This window comes from Helianthus annuus, chromosome 4 (genome assembly GCF_002127325.2).
Source record: "Helianthus annuus cultivar XRQ/B chromosome 4, HanXRQr2.0-SUNRISE, whole genome shotgun sequence".
Taxonomy (NCBI): Eukaryota; Viridiplantae; Streptophyta; class Magnoliopsida; order Asterales; family Asteraceae; genus Helianthus; species Helianthus annuus.
The window spans coordinates 177,569,000-177,578,340 of NC_035436.2; the positions used below are offsets into that span (position 1 = coordinate 177,569,000).

Here is a 9,341-nt window from a genome sequence, read left to right on the forward strand (position 1 = left end):
GTCCGATCCTGAATATGGAAAAAATTTTTTGAGAATAACACATCAACAGGATGATCAGCGGTTAGCTTGCTAATGGATAATAATTTCTTTGTGAGAGATGGAATAACAAGCACATCACGTAGAGAAATATGATCAGTAACAGTAGATGAACCTGTATGAGTAATGGGAAGTTTCATACCATTGCCAAAAATCACCTTATGATTACCTTTATAGGGGACCGAATGGTGAAGAGACTCGCGAGTCGGAGTCATGTGATCCGTTGCACCGGTGTCAGCGTTCCAATCTGGGCCATCGTTAGTAACGTGGCATTGTGCATGGAAAGCCTTGGCGAGAGACTCATCAGATTGGGAGGCTTGAGCAGCATAGGTACGAAGACTTGGACATGCGGATGCGTAGTGTCCATTCGTACGACATAATTGACAGTGCGGTGGTCTACATCCCTGACCACGGCCCCTGCCATTCGAGCCACGAGAGAAATTACCACGACTAGAAGAGCCGCGACCGCGGCTGGGTGTTGAAGATCCACGATTATTTTGAACGTGGAACGCCGCCGGAGGAGTGGAAGTACCGTGGATAGATTGAGAAAAGAGTTCATGACTCTCGGCTTGAGTAACCAAATCACGAAAAAAGAGGAGCCGGTTTGACGGCTCGAATGGCAGTAGAAAAAATCTCGTAAGACGGGCCAAGTCCATGAAGAAACCAGTGTAGCTTATCACTTTCAGTAACCGGATGCCCGATGGCTGCCAATTTTTCACAGAGAAGTTTGAACCGACTAGAAAACTCGGTAACAGAAGATGTACCTTTTTGAAGTTGGCTGAGAGAATCACGGAGGGTTTGGACACGTTCAGCAGACGCATTACTGTACAGATTCTCGAGGGCAGACCAGATTTCCTTCGCCCGATTGAGACCGAGAACCTCGGCAGCCGCCTCCTCAGTAAGAGACGAAAGAATAAGAAGAGCAGCTTTCTGATCAGATTCTGTCCAAGTAACAAACTCCGGATTTGGTGCCGATTTGCCGTCAACGGTGGTGGTTTCAGATGGCGGGGAAGAAGAGCCGTCGATGTGAGAGGACAGCTTGTGAATGGAAAGGAGAAGCCGCATATGAGTGCGCCAAACAAGGTAATTTGCGGATGATAGTTTGATGGTGGGAAGGTGAGAAGCAGAAGGCATGTGGATAATGTCTTGTGATGTAGCCATTAGGGTTCCCAGGAAAAAAGGAAGAGGAAGAACGATGAAGGGAAGGGGGCTGAAGAGAGAGGAAAATTAGGCTGATACCATGTAACAATATTGTAAAATCAACCTCTGAATATTTGAGAGGTATTATCTCTATTAAATAGTGAGAGGTACAACATAATCTCCTATAATTAAGGAGAGGAAAAGGAAATACAATATTTACAATAATAATCAAGATATACAAAATCACATCATCTAATAATTATATATTAAGTTTTACAAAAAGAAACTATTAAGATTATCGGACATAAACTTGAGTTGTTTTATTAATAAAAAAAGAACTGTTAAGTCTTATAAAAAAAACTATAACCTTTAAATGATGATTTATTCTAATATGGGCCAAATATTATATATTAAGTTTTATAACTTTTAAATGATGATTTATTCTAACTAGTAATAACACCAGCGCGCATTGCGGCGTGGGTACTTCGCAAATATCAAACGGATTAGTCCAATCGTTATGTGATGTTTTAACCATATGAAAACGCACGTTTTGATGCAGTGACAAAGCTTGAGATTTTCGACCGGAGACGGAAGTCACCGGACCTAAAAGTTTCTGTAAACCGAGAGGTCGAAAACGTATATACCCAAAAATTTCCATACGAAAACTACATACTCTCCACTACTGTTCGAAAAGTTCGAGAGGTCGGCCGCCCCATTCAATTATTTGATCTATGAATAGAATTTCAACAATAAAGATGTACGATTGTTATTAAAGAGTTTGAGATTTGCCATTTAAATTTACGAACCTTGTAGCTCATTTTTCCGATTTAAACTGATTGCTCCTTTTTCAGCTTTGCTTTCCACCATCGCAGCTGCTGTAAAAGATAACCATAGTATGCTCCCGCTACGGGTCGTTGGTTGCAGTCGCCACTGGGATCAATGCAAAATCCATGAATATTTTTAGAACTCATACACCATGTAACATAGCGGCTTAAAAATATACCTTTAGAAAGAAGATTCGTAAACTCAAACCTCGCAACTCATATATTAGAAATATGAAGAGAAAAATAAATTAATCTCCTGGATTTCTAATATTTTAAGCAGTATTTTTAGAAAAACTTGAGAGGGTAACAATGCTTCATATTTCTTATATACTATTGTGTATATACATACTGGAGTGTATATTATATATATTGCTTAAAACATAAATAAATGATATTATAACGCATGTAATAATTTTAGGTTAATCTAGTTTGAAAAAAAATGGTTTGTTATATACGTACTTCAATGTTTTTACTTACCTAAAATAGACCGTCGGAAACGGGAGCCCTCGTCTATCTCTCTTTTTCTTTCTGTTGTGCATCCTCATGTTGTACCTTGAGCTTCCTTTGTAGTGTACTCGAGCAACGCCGCCAAAGAAGACCGCTGGAAACGGGAGCCCTCGTCTATCTCTCTTTTTCTTTCTGTTGTGAATTCTCATGTTGTACCTTGTGCTTCCTTTGTTGTGTACGATTTTCTTGTGCATCCTGATCTTTTACCTTGTGCTATTTTGCACATCAAAGGACAAAATTGTAATCTGAGTTGGGTTGTCGGTGGCCTTTGCCACTTACTTTGTGTTTTAAGTAACACTAGAATGATCACTTTTTACATTATTATATTATATGTATCCATTTAGTTACAATATAAAATTTATATGTATATTTCCTTATTATTATTATTATTATTAATCCATCCATTTAACATATGAGTATTATATATATATATATATATATATATATATATATATATATAGTAGGAGTTGGGTAGAAAGTGGGTTTTTCCTAGAAAGTCTAGGAAGCAATCAGAATGCGACATGTGGCATTGAAGATTTTTAACATGAAGGGCAATTGTGTACTTTCATATTCTCTTTTTATTTTTGGAATTTATCTTCATTAACTAACTATCCGTGTCCATATTTTGTAACCGTTTTTCTCCATGATTTTCTGAATAATTTGTTTTCGAAATCTAAACCAATCGCATATTTCATTGTTCAGAAGATTACTGGAAATTATCAGCATGTTCTTGGTGCTGTGTTTTAACAGTTTACAGGGATAAAATCAATTTTTTTTATAGATCCCATAATATAAAGGTGGTTTTGTAATTGGCAGATTACTATTTTGCAATCTGCTTGCTGTTAAAACACAGCATCAAGAAATCCTCCAGCATTACCAGCATGGATGGTAAAACATAGCGTATGAATCTGCTTGCTGTTAAAACACAACTGTATGACTCTAAATGCTAAAACACAACTGTATGAATCTGCTTGCTGCTAAAACACAACTGTATGAATCTGAATGCTAAAACACAACTGTATGAATCTGCTTGCTGTTAAAACACAATTGTATGAATCTGCTTGATGTTAAAACACAAATGTATGAATTTGAATGCTAAAACACAACTGTATGAATCTGCTTGCTGTTAAAACACAACTATATGAATCTGAATGCTAAAACACAACTGTATGAATCTGCTTGTTGTTAAAACACAACTGTATGAATCTGAATGCTAAAACACAACTGTAGGAATCTGCTTGTTGCTAAAACACAACTGTATTAATTTGCTTGCTGTTAAAACACATCGTCAAGAAAACGGAGATGATAGGAACAGTATTTGAATGGTGATGATGAACTCGGAGATGGTGGAGATGGAGAAGTGTTTTAATTTGATCTGGTGCTCTCCATCCTTTCTAAAGTTATCTTCTTCCGTGATTGTAGTTATTTTTTGTAGGGATTGGGGTTTCGAAGATGGGTTTGGAGAGAGAGAGGGAAAATCGCGTGAAATTAGGGACTGGGTTTGACTGATTGTTATCTAATTGATTTAAAACACGATATATTGACAAAATTGTCCCTAGTCTTTTAAAACAATGAATTAAATAAACTAAAAAATTACAAGATTGCCATTGACTTCATCTTAACCATTAAACACACCCATTGGATGGCCTAGATCGCTTCCTAGACTTTCTAGGAAAAACACACTTTCCGCAAGATCCCTACTCTATATATATATATATATATAGTTGAGGAAGGATCATGAATAGTTCTTTTAAATTTATACTAATATACAGATTTTTCATCCTTTATTATTTTAATATTATATTAATTTATTATTATATTTACTTTTAAGTTTTAACACACAAGAAAAAAAAAAGAGGCCACCTAATTTGTGTTTTAAGTAATAGTAGAATAGAATGATCACTTTTTACATTATTATATTATATGTATCCATTTAGTTACAATATAAAATTTATATGTATATTTCCTTATTATTATTATTATTATTATTAATCTATCCATTTAACATACGAGTATTATATATCTATATATATATATATATATATATATATAGATATATAATACTCGTATGTTAAATGGATAGATTAATAATAATAATATAATACTCATTTTTTTTTGTTTTTGCTCTGTTTGTAATGCGATGTACACTTGTGTATTCTGATTTTGTTCTGTTTTTTATGCAATATACACATGTGTATAGCGTCTGTTTTGTGATGTCCCAGTTTTTTTGTTCAATTTTTTTATTTTGCTCTGTTTTAACGCGCAGTACACATGTGTATTCTGATTTTTCTCTGTTTTAATGCGATGTACACATGTGTATTCTGATTTTTTCTCTGATTTTAATGCGATGTACACATGTGTATAGCGTATGTTTTTGTGATATCTCATATTTTTTTGTGTATTGAATATGTAAAGTAGTTGATGTACACTTGTGAATTATGCAAAGTACTAATTGCTGAGTTTTTTGTGTTATTATAGGAGATGTCGTAAACGAGAAAAGTGGATATGGAAGGTCGATAAGGATGATTCACATATGAGGTCGATAAGGATGATTCACGTATGTTTGTTTGCTTGGTCGATAAGGATGATTCAGCATACAACGTGGCGAATAGTTGTAAAAGACTATGTCTTTTTTTATTTTTCCGATTATGTTGCGTTTATTGTTTTCACGAATCTGGAACTTGTAATTGTATGTTTTTTTTTGGTTTGGCAAACATTATGTAACTTGTTATTTGCTTAATATAAAATAGTTTTACAGGTTTTGTTTGTTTATATGTATGTATTATGTAGCTAATTACACATATGTACCATGCTGAGTACACATGTGTACTGTTCAATTCATATCCAAGTACACATGTGTATACCGTTGAAATATGAAGGTTACGTGAATCTTAAAAATCATAATCTGAATTCTGGTGGTGAAATCTATTATATATAATAAATGTGTTAAATTTTGCTGATGTGTCAAGCAATGAGGGCCTCCTATATTCACTTTTGGCGGGAAAATAAGATGGGTTCTTTTTCCTTCGCGGATCCCGTTTAGTGCAGTCCGACCCATTTTATTTGGATCCTTTATAGTCCACTAAAATACCTAATCTATTTGGTTTTACCCTAAAAGATACTCCACACCGCTCCAACTCTCTGCAGCCACCATCTTCATCTCTTATGTGATTAGTTTTTTAGGGTTTATCTTTTCTTCACATAGCCAAGAAAACCCTAACATCCATCTCTTTCGTCATTCCCTTTCATTGATCTACCAGAGAATCATTATCAATAGGTATGTTTACAGCGGCGATTCTTTCTTTTCTAAAACCCTAGATATGAAATTCGTTTTCTTTCTGATCTACTCATCTTCGATCCAGAATATTCAAGCTTCAATCATCAGGTAAGAAATCTTTTTTCTACAGGACTTGATGTCAATTCAGTTGGTAGGAAAAGTAGTGATAGTCAAGAAGATTATGTGGTGGCACCAAAACAGAAAGAGGTTAAATTGGTTGAAGCAATTCATGGATCAAGTTTCTACAGCTTCATTCGAAGCTTTCTGGTTTGTATGCATTTTTATGATTTGTATTATCTGAAGTCTCATCAACGTAAGTTTTTTTTTTTATGATTTGTATTAGGTATGAAGTTTTCTTATCTTGGGGATTTCCGGCACCGCTGATTTGTAACCGTGACACACCTGTGTCTCAGGTAAATTTTTACCCTTTTTGTTGCTAATTGTTGGAAGTCATTAGTGTATCGATTTGTCGATGATTGAAAACCTCTTCAATTACAGTATACAAATCTAATTTTGATATTTTACAACTGTTATTGTAAACATTTACGTCAATTTGTGGATGATTAAAGCAATTCTTCCTTCAAATTCCTCAAATTATTCATTTTATTTTCTCATAATGTAAAGCTCTAACTTAAAACTTGAAAAAGGTAATGTGACGCATACTTTTGCTGGATTGTAGGTGCTCTATATTGTTGGTTGCTGGTGCAATTTCTTGATTTTATTTTACATGAGTAAGATGATCTCTAGCTTTTTTTTTTGTGACTTTTTTGGTTTATATATTGACTATTGTATTATATAACAATACTTGGACAAAATTGTGAATTTTTTATGGAATGGAAAAACGGGTTTTTTTTTGTTTCTACACACGGTCGCTGTTCTGTACGAGGAGTACGAGGATGAGGTGGATACATTTGCTAAGAAAGCGATGATCAATTTGAAGAAGAAAAAGCAGTGTTTAATGATAAGTTTGATTTTTAAGTCGCCCGATCCGTTTGATTTTTCTTTTTTATTATTAATCCAACTAAACCGTTTGATTTCATACGTTTTCTACTAAGAGAAATGATAAAAGCATAAACCGTTTGATTCAGTTACTGAAAAGTAATTGCAATTCTGACATTATTATTGCAATAATTTGTAGGCATTAAGAAATCTGGAAGAAATTCAAAAGGGTCGTCGTGGTTGTAAGCCTCGCTAGAAGATCTTCATTAAGATGAATGGAAGTTCTATTAGTTGTATTTGCATTTTGAATGTTACCAAATATATAAACATTTATATATTAGTTTTTATCTTAGTGATTATTGGGTTTTATGTGCAGTAGTATAGCAAGGATAGAAAGAAGTGTAAAAAAGCAAGCAAAATCAGGCGCATAAGATGTTGGATGGTATGAGAACTGCTATGGACTTTCTCTTTTTATAAAGATTGTTCTTTTGTGGTGGTTCTTTCGACCCGTTTATAGGTTAAGAGGGTCAAACGAGTTAAAAGTCGTTGAAAATGTATGCAAAAGCAAAAAACCTCAATTTAGATTATACCTGATCCGACATACATATATTGCAATAAATATGATGTTTAGGTTATATGTTTCAACTCAACAGAGGCCAATCTCGATTAAGGCATGTGATTGGTGATTGCGAAACATAGTAACCAACCATATGTATAGCCATGGTGGAGTGTTTCGTGCACACTAGGCTGGTGATAATATATCTTAATAGTTTCTGTTCAGAATAAGTAATAACATAATGATATATTCATTGGTTTGAGGTGGGCGGGTTGGATAAAGAGTCAATAAACAAGACGTAGGCGGCTTGGATAAAGGGTCAAAACAGGTTCGGCTTTAAATGAGTATTTTAAAATATCTATTGAAAGGGGTAAGTCAAGGCTTTAATGGCTTTCAACCGGACATAAGTACATATAGAGTATCATAATGTTTTTTGATGAACAGTTTTTACCTGCAGATGCAATGGTCCAGCAAGCAGGCAGGCAACTATGACTTAAGTTTTGTATTTGCTCATGTATCATAAGAATGGAATGGGCCATAAATTATTATAGGCACGTAAGGTGAAGAAGTTTAATTTATATTCCATAAGAATGGTAAGGTGAGAAGTTGACTTTTTTTTTTCTTCTCAAAGCTGTTGTACCACCTTTAAAGTCAGAAGTTGATTTTTTTTTCAAAGGTGTTGTACCAACTTTAAAGTCATAGCTAATATTTAGTTTTACTCATTTTTTTTTAGTTGAACTCTATAGCCAACCCGTGATTCAATTTATGAAAAGTTAGTATTCTTTTAAAGATATAAATTCACCCACTTGACTCTTGAGCCATTGAAGATAAATCGAAGTAAAATAACCCGGGTCAGTCCAGCTCTAATTAAATTGGTCAAATTTCCCTACAGGCTCTTTGAAGGCTTTGTGGATAGGATTGCGGTGATACTTGGCTCTCTACAGGCTCTTTGAAGGCTTTGTTTTCAATGTAGTTGCGGCCATTGAACATGAGGTTCGTGATGGTTTTGACATTTTGAACATCTCAATTGGGCCCAACAACCCTCTGGCTACCACAAGGACTACTTTTCTGAACCCGTTTAATGCTGCACTTATATGAGTTGTAAAAGATGGAGTTTTTGTTGCACAGGCAACTGAAAACAGTAGCTCATTTGCCGAAACGATGGTATCTTATAGTCCTTAGATTGCATCTGTAGCTGTTGTGGTTGATGACCGAAGATATAAGAACCATTTAACACTAGGAAACGGGAAAATCCTAGCTAGCATCGACATGTCACGTATGTCTTAAACGTTTTTTTATTTGGTATTTATTTCTTTTGAACATATTATTTTTGTTATTAAATATATTTTTTGTGTTAATTTAGTAAATAGAAAACGTGGTTTGTCAATTTTCATGAACGCAAGCTATTACATTCATACAAAGAGACTAGATGAGTTGGATCTAGATTTTGTAATTGTTGGACGCATTGATCACTGATTGTACATTTGTTTACCAGACCCAAAGATCTTATAGCATATAAATAGCTGATAGCTTAAGCTTGCTTCGGTGTGGGGGCTCCGGCAATTTTCCAGTAACTAGAAGATAAATCAAGTGATGGGTCTTTCCAAGCTCACTCCCTATGATACCTATGTATGTTCCAATTGGTTTGTATAAAAAAATTAGATGGATTTGAACCAGTTTATCGTTCATTTACATAAACTGGTCATACCCATGGCATGTATTAAGAACCTTAGAATAATTTTTATATGTACACGAATCAGTTGAGAAATTCATGATTGGGAGCTACATTTTTCAGTTTAATGTAATTTAATATCTACATAAGTAACAGAACGTTTCTTTTATTTCAAGGTTCATGTTTAAATGTATTTTTTTTTTTCAAAAAATAAAAAAAAAACATATCATTTCTCAACACACATATTCATAAAAAGATTTAAGGGTGTGTTGATAACTATTGAACCCGTATATTATTGTTGCTTTTGATTGTAATTTAAATTTTCCTACCCGGGTATCTACCCGGGGAATAACCTAGTCTAAAAAATAAAAATGAAATAAAAGATAATGT

At 34.2% G+C, this 9,341-nt stretch overlaps 1 long non-coding RNA gene across 11 annotated transcripts; it reads left to right on the top strand.

Annotated features, from left to right (window-relative positions):
* The first annotated feature begins 5,510 nt into the window (after positions 1–5,510).
* Positions 5,511–9,079, top strand: LOC110928737. Of its 11 annotated transcripts, XR_004890596.1 has the most exons (10): positions 5,567–5,784; positions 5,870–6,051; positions 6,128–6,197; positions 6,464–6,515; positions 6,923–7,165; positions 7,737–7,877; positions 8,013–8,051; positions 8,172–8,272; positions 8,408–8,555; positions 8,775–9,079. It is a non-coding gene; the product is annotated as an uncharacterized LOC110928737 (long non-coding RNA). The 11 variants fall into 11 exon arrangements; XR_004890594.1 differs by having other exon boundaries at positions 5,511–5,784; positions 8,013–8,272; XR_002586638.2 differs by lacking the exon at positions 8,013–8,051 and having other exon boundaries at positions 5,587–5,784.
* The last annotated feature ends 262 nt before the right edge of the window (positions 9,080–9,341 follow it).